Source organism: Spea bombifrons, chromosome 2 (genome assembly GCF_027358695.1).
Source record: "Spea bombifrons isolate aSpeBom1 chromosome 2, aSpeBom1.2.pri, whole genome shotgun sequence".
Taxonomy (NCBI): Eukaryota; Metazoa; Chordata; class Amphibia; order Anura; family Pelobatidae; genus Spea; species Spea bombifrons.
Genome location: NC_071088.1, coordinates 142,495,833 through 142,503,332, shown reverse-complemented (window position 1 = coordinate 142,503,332; position 7,500 = coordinate 142,495,833). Strand labels below are relative to the sequence as shown.

Below are 7,500 nucleotides of genomic sequence, written 5' to 3'. Positions count from 1 at the left end.
AGCTTTTTGCCATGTGTTTCTTGCTCATCATCAAAGCTTTAAACCCTTATTTGAACCTTCTCACCTTCTCTGTCCTGTCCCAGGGCTTATAATTCTTTCTGTCTGACGACAAGCAGCAGCAGCAGCAGCAGCAGCAGCAGCAGCAGCAGCAGCAGCAGCAGCAGCAGCAGCAGCAGCAGCAGCAACAGAATAAGAGAAGTAAAATAAAAATCTTTCACACCTGCGGCCATACCACCATGAAAGCGCCCGATCTCGTCTGATCTCGGAAGCTAAGCAGGGTTGGGCCTGGTTAGTACCTGGATGGGAGACCGCCTGGGGATACCAGGTGTTGTAGTCTTTTTCTTTTCTCACAGTCCGGGGAGAGCTTTTTGCCATGTGTTTCTTGCTTATCATCAAAGCTTTAAACCCTTATTTGAACCTTCTCACCTTCTCTGTCCTGTCCCAGGGCTTATAATTCTTTTTGTCTGACGACAAGCAGCAGCAGCAGCAGCAGCAGCAGCAGCAGCAGCAGCAGCAGCAACAGAATAAGAGAAGTAAAATAAAAAACTTTCACACCTGCGGCCATACCACCCTGAAAGCGCCCGATCTCGTCTGATCTCGGAAGCTAAGCAGGGTTGGGCCTGGTTAGTACCTGGATGGGAGACCGCCTGGGAATACCAGGTGTTGTAAGCTTTTTCTTTTCTCACAGTCCGGGGAGAGCTTTTTGCCATGTGTTTCTTGCTCATCATCAAAGCTTTAAACCCTTATTTGAACCTTCTCACCTTCTCTGTCCTGTCCCAGGGCTTATAATTCTTTCTGTCTGACGACAAGCAGCAGCAGCAGCAGCAGCAGCAGCAGCAGCAGCAGCAGCAGCAGCAGCAGCAGCAGCAGCAGCAGCAGCAGCAGCAGCAGCAGAATAAGAGAAGTAAAATAAAAAACTTTCACACCTGCGGCCATACCACCCTGAAAGCGCCCGATCTCGTCTGATCTCGGAAGCTAAGCAGGGTTGGGCCTGGTTAGTACCTGGATGGGAGACCGCCTGGGAATACCAGGTGTTGTAGGCTTTTAATTTTTTCTCACAGTCCGGGGAGAGCTTTTTGCCATGTGTTTCTTGCTCATCATCAAAGCTTTAAACCCTTATTTGAACCTTCTCACCTTCTCTGTCCTGTCCCAGGGCTTATAATTCTTTTTGTCTGACGACAAGCAGCAGCAGCAGCAGCAGCAGCAGCAGCAGCAGCAGCAGCAGCAGCAGCAGCAGCAGCAGCAACAGAATAAGAGAAGTAAAATAAAAAACTTTCACACCTGCGGCCATACCACCCTGAAAGCGCCCGATCTCGTCTGATCTCGGAAGCTAAGCAGGGTTGGGCCTGGTTAGTACCTGGATGGGAGACCGCCTGGGAATACCAGGTGTTGTAGGCTTTTAATTTTTTCTCACAGTCCGGGGAGAGCTTTTTGCCATGTGTTTCTTGCTCATCATCAAAGCTTTAAACCCTTATTTGAACCTTCTCACCTTCTCTGTCCTGTCCCAGGGCTTATAATTCTTTTTGTCTGACGACAAGCAGCAGCAGCAGCAGCAGCAGCAGCAGCAGCAGCAGCAGCAGCAGCAGCAGCAGCAGCAGCAGCAGCAGCAACAGAATAAGAGAAGTAAAATAAAAAACTTTCACACCTGCGGCCATACCACCCTGAAAGCGCCCGATCTCGTCTGATCTCGGAAGCTAAGCAGGGTTGGGCCTGGTTAGTACCTGGATGGGAGACCGCCTGGGAATACCAGGTGTTGTAGGCTTTTAATTTTTTCTCACAGTCCGGGGAGAGCTTTTTGCCATGTGTTTCTTGCTCATCATCAAAGCTTTAAACCCTTATTTGAACCTTCTCACCTTCTCTGTCCTGTCCCAGGGCTTATAATTCTTTCTGTCTGACGACAAGCAGCAGCAGCAGCAGCAGCAGCAGCAGCAGCAGCAGCAGCAACAGAATAGGAAAAGTAAAATAAAGAGCTTTCACACCTGCGGCCATACCTCCCTGAAAGCGCCCGATCTCGTCTGATCTCGGAAGCTAAGCAGGGTTGGGCCTGGTTAGTACCTGGATGGGAGACCGCCTGGGAATACCAGGTGTTGTAGTCTTTTTCTTTTCTCACAGTCCGGGGAGAGCTTTTTGCCATGTGTTTCTTGCTTATCATCAAAGCTTTAAACCCTTATTTGAACCTTCTCACCTTCTCTGTCCTGTCCCAGGGCTTATAATTCTTTTTGTCTGACGACAAGCAGCAGCAGCAGCAGCAGCAGCAGCAGCAGCAGCAGCAGCAGCAGCAGCAGCAGCAGCAGCAGCAGCAGCAGCAGCAGCAACAGAATAAGAGAAGTAAAATAAAAAACTTTCACACCTGCGGCCATACCACCCTGAAAGCGCCCGATCTCGTCTGATCTCGGAAGCTAAGCAGGGTTGGGCCTGGTTAGTACCTGGATGGGAGACCGCCTGGGAATACCAGGTGTTGTAAGCTTTTTCTTTTCTCACAGTCCGGGGAGAGCTTTTTGCCATGTGTTTCTTGCTCATCATCAAAGCTTTAAACCCTTATTTGAACCTTCTCACCTTCTCTGTCCTGTCCCAGGGCTTATAATTCTTTTTGTCTGACGACAAGCAGCAGCAGCAGCAGCAGCAGCAGCAGCAGCAGCAGCAGCAGCAGCAGCAACAGAATAAGAGAAGTAAAATAAAAAACTTTCACACCTGCGGCCATACCACCCTGAAAGCGCCCGATCTCGTCTGATCTCGGAAGCTAAGCAGGGTTGGGCCTGGTTAGTACCTGGATGGGAGACCGCCTGGGAATACCAGGTGTTGTAAGCTTTTTCTTTTCTCACAGTCCGGGGAGAGCTTTTTGCCATGTGTTTCTTGCTCATCATCAAAGCTTTAAACCCTTATTTGAACCTTCTCACCTTCTCTGTCCTGTCCCAGGGCTTATAATTCTTTCTGTCTGACGACAAGCAGCAGCAGCAGCAGCAGCAGCAGCAGCAGCAGCAGCAGCAGCAGAATAAGAGAAGTAAAATAAAAAACTTTCACACCTGCGGCCATACCACCCTGAAAGCGCCCGATCTCGTCTGATCTCGGAAGCTAAGCAGGGTTGGGCCTGGTTAGTACCTGGATGGGAGACCGCCTGGGAATACCAGGTGTTGTAGGCTTTTAATTTTTTCTCACAGTCCGGGGAGAGCTTTTTGCCATGTGTTTCTTGCTCATCATCAAAGCTTTAAACCCTTATTTGAACCTTCTCACCTTCTCTGTCCTGTCCCAGGGCTTATAATTCTTTTTGTCTGACGACAAGCAGCAGCAGCAGCAGCAGCAGCAGCAGCAGCAGCAGCAGCAGCAGCAGCAGCAGCAGCAGCAGCAGCAGCAGCAGCAACAGAATAAGAGAAGTAAAATAAAAAACTTTCACACCTGCGGCCATACCACCCTGAAAGCGCCCGATCTCGTCTGATCTCGGAAGCTAAGCAGGGTTGGGCCTGGTTAGTACCTGGATGGGAGACCGCCTGGGAATACCAGGTGTTGTAGGCTTTTAATTTTTTCTCACAGTCCGGGGAGAGCTTTTTGCCATGTGTTTCTTGCTCATCATCAAAGCTTTAAACCCTTATTTGAACCTTCTCACCTTCTCTGTCCTGTCCCAGGGCTTATAATTCTTTTTGTCTGACGACAAGCAGCAGCAGCAGCAGCAGCAGCAGCAGCAGCAGCAGCAGCAGCAGCAGCAGCAGCAGCAGCAGCAGCAGCAGCAGCAGCAACAGAATAAGAGAAGTAAAATAAAAAACTTTCACACCTGCGGCCATACCACCCTGAAAGCGCCCGATCTCGTCTGATCTCGGAAGCTAAGCAGGGTTGGGCCTGGTTAGTACCGGGATGGGAGACCGCCTGGGAATACCAGGTGTTGTAGGCTTTTAATTTTTTCTCACAGTCCGGGGAGAGCTTTTTGCCATGTTTCTTGCTCATCATCAAAGCTTTAAACCCTTATTTGAACCATCTCACCTTCTCTGTCCTGTCCCAGGGCTTATAATTCTTTTTGTCTGACGACAAGCAGCAGCAGCAGCAGCAGCAGCAGCAGCAGCAGCAGCAGCAGCAGCAGCAGCAACAGAATAAGAGAAGTAAAATAAAAAACTTTCACATCTGCGGCCATACCACCCTGAAAGCGCCTGATCTCGTCTGATCTTGGAAGCTAAGCAGGGTTGGGCCTGGTTAGTACCTGGATGGGAGACCGCCTGGGAATACCAGGTGTTGTAGGCTTTTAATTTTTTCTCACAGTCCGGGGAGAGCTTTTTGCCATGTGTTTCTTGCTCATCATCAAAGCTTTAAACCCTTATTTGAACCTTCTCACCTTCTCTGTCCTGTCCCAGGGCTTATAATTCTTTTTGTCTGACGACAAGCAGCAGCAGCAGCAGCAGCAGCAGCAGCAGCAGCAGCAGCAGCAGCAGCAGCAGCAGCAGCAGCAACAGAATAAGAGAAGTAAAATAAAAAACTTTCACACCTGCGGCCATACCACCCTGAAAGCGCCCGATCTCGTCTGATCTCGGAAGCTAAGCAGGGTTGGGCCTGGTTAGTACCTGGATGGGAGACCGCCTGGGAATACCAGGTGTTGTAGGCTTTTAATTTTTTCTCACAGTCCGGGGAGAGCTTTTTGCCATGTGTTTCTTGCTCATCATCAAAGCTTTAAACCCTTATTTGAACCTTCTCACCTTCTCTGTCCTGTCCCAGGGCTTATAATTCTTTCTGTCTGACGACAAGCAGCAGCAGCAGCAGCAGCAGCAGCAGCAGCAGCAGCAACAGAATAGGAAAAGTAAAATAAAGAGCTTTCACACCTGCGGCCATACCTCCCTGAAAGCGCCCGATCTCGTCTGATCTCGGAAGCTAAGCAGGGTTGGGCCTGGTTAGTACCTGGATGGGAGACCGCCTGGGAATACCAGGTGTTGTAGGCTTTTTCTTTTCTCACAGTCCGGGGAGAGCTTTTTGCCATGTGTTTCTTGCTCATCATCAAAGCTTTAAACCCTTATTTGAACCTTCTCACCTTCTCTGTCCTGTCCCAGGGCTTATAATTCTTTCTGTCTGACGACAAGCAGCAGCAGCAGCAGCAGCAGCAGCAGCAGCAGCAGCAGCAGCAGCAGCAGCAGCAGCAGCAGCAGCAACAGCAACAGCAACAGAATAAGAGAAGTAAAATAAAAATCTTTCACACCTGCGGCCATACCACCATGAAAGCGCCCGATCTCGTCTGATCTCGGAAGCTAAGCAGGGTTGGGCCTGGTTAGTACCTGGATGGGAGACCGCCTGGGAATACCAGGTGTTGTAGTCTTTTTCTTTTCTCACAGTCCGGGGAGAGCTTTTTGCCATGTGTTTCTTGCTTATCATCAAAGCTTTAAACCCTTATTTGAACCTTCTCACCTTCTCTGTCCTGTCCCAGGGCTTATAATTCTTTTTGTCTGACGACAAGCAGCAGCAGCAGCAGCAGCAGCAGCAGCAGCAGCAGCAGCAGCAGCAGCAGCAGCAGCAGCAGCAGCAACAGAATAAGAGAAGTAAAATAAAAAACTTTCACACCTGCGGCCATACCACCCTGAAAGCGCCCGATCTCGTCTGATCTCGGAAGCTAAGCAGGGTTGGGCCTGGTTAGTACCTGGATGGGAGACCGCCTGGGAATACCAGGTGTTGTAAGCTTTTTCTTTTCTCACAGTCCGGGGAGAGCTTTTTGCCATGTGTTTCTTGCTCATCATCAAAGCTTTAAACCCTTATTTGAACCTTCTCACCTTCTCTGTCCTGTCCCAGGGCTTATAATTCTTTTTGTCTGACGACAAGCAGCAGCAGCAGCAGCAGCAGCAGCAGCAGCAGCAGCAGCAGCAGCAGCAGCAGCAGCAGCAGCAGCAGCAGCAGCAGCAGCAGCAGCAGCAGCAGCAGCAGCAGCAGCAGCAGCAGCAGCAGCAGCAGCAGCAGCAGCAGCAGCAGCAGCAGCAGCAGCAGCAGAATAAGAGAAGTAAAATAAAAAACTTTCACACCTGCGGCCATACCACCCTGAAAGCGCCTGATCTCGGAAGCTAAGCAGGGTTGGGCCTGGTTAGTACCTGGATGGGAGACCGCCTGGGAATACCAGGTGTTGTAAGCTTTTTCTTTTCTCACAGTCCGGGGAGAGCTTTTTGCCATGTGTTTCTTGCTCATCATCAAAGCTTTAAACCCTTATTTGAACCTTCTCACCTTCTCTGTCCTGTCCCAGGGCTTATAATTCTTTCTGTCTGACGACAAGCAGCAGCAGCAGCAGCAGCAGCAGCAGCAGCAGCAGCAGCAGCAGCAGCAGCAGCAGAATAAGAGAAGTAAAATAAAAAACTTTCACACCTGCGGCCATACCACCCTGGAAGCGCCCGATCTCGTCTGATCTCGGAAGCTAAGCAGGGTTGGGCCTGGTTAGTACCTGGATGGGAGACCGCCTGGGAATACCAGGTGTTGTAGGCTTTTAATTTTTTCTCACAGTCCGGGGAGAGCTTTTTGCCATGTGTTTCTTGCTCATCATCAAAGCTTTAAACCCTTATTTGAACCTTCTCACCTTCTCTGTCCTGTCCCAGGGCTTATAATTCTTTTTGTCTGACGACAAGCAGCAGCAGCAGCAGCAGCAGCAGCAGCAGCAGCAGCAGCAGCAGCAGCAGCAGCAGCAGCAGCAACAGAATAAGAGAAGTAAAATAAAAAACTTTCACACCTGCGGCCATACCACCCTGAAAGCGCCCGATCTCGTCTGATCTCAGAAGCTAAGCAGGGTTGGGCCTGGTTAGTACCTGGATGGGAGACCGCCTGGGAATACCAGGTGTTGTAGGCTTTTAATTTTTTCTCACAGTCCGGGGAGAGCTTTTTGCCATGTGTTTCTTGCTCATCATCAAAGCTTTAAACCCTTATTTGAACCTTCTCACCTTCTCTGTCCTGTCCCAGGGCTTATAATTCTTTTTGTCTGACGACAAGCAGCAGCAGCAGCAGCAGCAGCAGCAGCAGCAGCAGCAGCAGCAGCAGCAGCAGCAGCAGCAGCAGCAGCAGCAGCAGCAACAGAATAAGAGAAGTAAAATAAAAAACTTTCACACCTGCGGCCATACCACCCTGAAAGCGCCCGATCTCGTCTGATCTCGGAAGCTAAGCAGGGTTGGGCCTGGTTAGTACCTGGATGGGAGACCGCCTGGGAATACCAGGTGTTGTAGGCTTTTAATTTTTTCTCACAGTCCGGGGAGAGCTTTTTGCCATGTTTCTTGCTCATCATCAAAGCTTTAAACCCTTATTTGAACCATCTCACCTTCTCTGTCCTGTCCCAGGGCTTATAATTCTTTTTGTCTGACGACAAGCAGCAGCAGCAGCAGCAGCAGCAGCAGCAGCAGCAGCAGCAGCAGCAGCAGCAGCAGCAGCAGCAGCAGCAGCAACAGAATAAGAGAAGTAAAATAAAAAACTTTCACACCTGCGGCCATGCCACCCTGAAAGCGCCCGATCTCGTCTGATCTCGGAAGCTAAGCAGGGTTGGGCCTGGTTAGTACCTGGATGGGAGAC

At 50.1% G+C, this 7,500-nt stretch overlaps 20 non-coding genes and 1 pseudogene across 20 annotated transcripts in view; all 21 read left to right on the top strand.

Annotated features, from left to right (window-relative positions):
* Positions 1–218: 218 nt before the first annotated feature.
* On the top strand, positions 219–337 carry LOC128479291 (5S ribosomal RNA). Its single transcript, XR_008350174.1, has one exon. It is a non-coding gene; the product is annotated as a 5S ribosomal RNA (ribosomal RNA).
* A 216-nt stretch (positions 338–553) lies between these two features.
* LOC128477654 (5S ribosomal RNA) lies at positions 554–672 on the top strand. Its single transcript, XR_008348616.1, has one exon. It is a non-coding gene; the product is annotated as a 5S ribosomal RNA (ribosomal RNA).
* Positions 673–924: 252 nt separating this feature from the next.
* On the top strand, positions 925–1,043 carry LOC128476151 (5S ribosomal RNA). Its single transcript, XR_008347173.1, has one exon. It is a non-coding gene; the product is annotated as a 5S ribosomal RNA (ribosomal RNA).
* Positions 1,044–1,279: 236 nt separating this feature from the next.
* Positions 1,280–1,398, top strand: LOC128476150 (5S ribosomal RNA). The gene has a single exon (XR_008347172.1). It is a non-coding gene; the product is annotated as a 5S ribosomal RNA (ribosomal RNA).
* A 245-nt stretch (positions 1,399–1,643) lies between these two features.
* Positions 1,644–1,762, top strand: LOC128476149 (5S ribosomal RNA). The gene has a single exon (XR_008347171.1). It is a non-coding gene; the product is annotated as a 5S ribosomal RNA (ribosomal RNA).
* Positions 1,763–1,977: 215 nt separating this feature from the next.
* On the top strand, positions 1,978–2,096 carry LOC128477502 (5S ribosomal RNA). Its single transcript, XR_008348471.1, has one exon. It is a non-coding gene; the product is annotated as a 5S ribosomal RNA (ribosomal RNA).
* Positions 2,097–2,348: 252 nt separating this feature from the next.
* On the top strand, positions 2,349–2,467 carry LOC128477653 (5S ribosomal RNA). The gene has a single exon (XR_008348615.1). It is a non-coding gene; the product is annotated as a 5S ribosomal RNA (ribosomal RNA).
* A 222-nt stretch (positions 2,468–2,689) lies between these two features.
* Positions 2,690–2,808, top strand: LOC128477652 (5S ribosomal RNA). Its single transcript, XR_008348614.1, has one exon. It is a non-coding gene; the product is annotated as a 5S ribosomal RNA (ribosomal RNA).
* Positions 2,809–3,021: 213 nt separating this feature from the next.
* On the top strand, positions 3,022–3,140 carry LOC128476148 (5S ribosomal RNA). Its single transcript, XR_008347170.1, has one exon. It is a non-coding gene; the product is annotated as a 5S ribosomal RNA (ribosomal RNA).
* A 251-nt stretch (positions 3,141–3,391) lies between these two features.
* On the top strand, positions 3,392–3,510 carry LOC128476146 (5S ribosomal RNA). Its single transcript, XR_008347169.1, has one exon. It is a non-coding gene; the product is annotated as a 5S ribosomal RNA (ribosomal RNA).
* Positions 3,511–3,764: 254 nt separating this feature from the next.
* Positions 3,765–3,883, top strand: LOC128477112 (5S ribosomal RNA). The gene has a single exon (XR_008348097.1). It is a non-coding gene; the product is annotated as a 5S ribosomal RNA (ribosomal RNA).
* A 225-nt stretch (positions 3,884–4,108) lies between these two features.
* On the top strand, positions 4,109–4,227 carry LOC128478888 (5S ribosomal RNA). Its single transcript, XR_008349786.1, has one exon. It is a non-coding gene; the product is annotated as a 5S ribosomal RNA (ribosomal RNA).
* A 239-nt stretch (positions 4,228–4,466) lies between these two features.
* On the top strand, positions 4,467–4,585 carry LOC128476145 (5S ribosomal RNA). The gene has a single exon (XR_008347168.1). It is a non-coding gene; the product is annotated as a 5S ribosomal RNA (ribosomal RNA).
* A 212-nt stretch (positions 4,586–4,797) lies between these two features.
* On the top strand, positions 4,798–4,916 carry LOC128476778 (5S ribosomal RNA). Its single transcript, XR_008347775.1, has one exon. It is a non-coding gene; the product is annotated as a 5S ribosomal RNA (ribosomal RNA).
* Positions 4,917–5,168: 252 nt separating this feature from the next.
* Positions 5,169–5,287, top strand: LOC128478512 (5S ribosomal RNA). The gene has a single exon (XR_008349427.1). It is a non-coding gene; the product is annotated as a 5S ribosomal RNA (ribosomal RNA).
* Positions 5,288–5,527: 240 nt separating this feature from the next.
* Positions 5,528–5,646, top strand: LOC128477651 (5S ribosomal RNA). Its single transcript, XR_008348613.1, has one exon. It is a non-coding gene; the product is annotated as a 5S ribosomal RNA (ribosomal RNA).
* A 333-nt stretch (positions 5,647–5,979) lies between these two features.
* LOC128480400 (uncharacterized) lies at positions 5,980–6,088 on the top strand (annotated as a pseudogene).
* Positions 6,089–6,313: 225 nt separating this feature from the next.
* LOC128476595 (5S ribosomal RNA) lies at positions 6,314–6,432 on the top strand. The gene has a single exon (XR_008347601.1). It is a non-coding gene; the product is annotated as a 5S ribosomal RNA (ribosomal RNA).
* Positions 6,433–6,671: 239 nt separating this feature from the next.
* LOC128478072 (5S ribosomal RNA) lies at positions 6,672–6,790 on the top strand. Its single transcript, XR_008349011.1, has one exon. It is a non-coding gene; the product is annotated as a 5S ribosomal RNA (ribosomal RNA).
* A 254-nt stretch (positions 6,791–7,044) lies between these two features.
* Positions 7,045–7,163, top strand: LOC128476144 (5S ribosomal RNA). The gene has a single exon (XR_008347167.1). It is a non-coding gene; the product is annotated as a 5S ribosomal RNA (ribosomal RNA).
* Positions 7,164–7,409: 246 nt separating this feature from the next.
* Positions 7,410–7,500, top strand: part of LOC128477198 (5S ribosomal RNA) — a 119-nt gene continuing 28 nt past the window's right edge. The window contains exon 1 of the ribosomal RNA XR_008348180.1: positions 7,410–7,500. This exon is cut by the window's right edge and continues 28 nt beyond it. This is a non-coding gene — a ribosomal RNA (5S ribosomal RNA).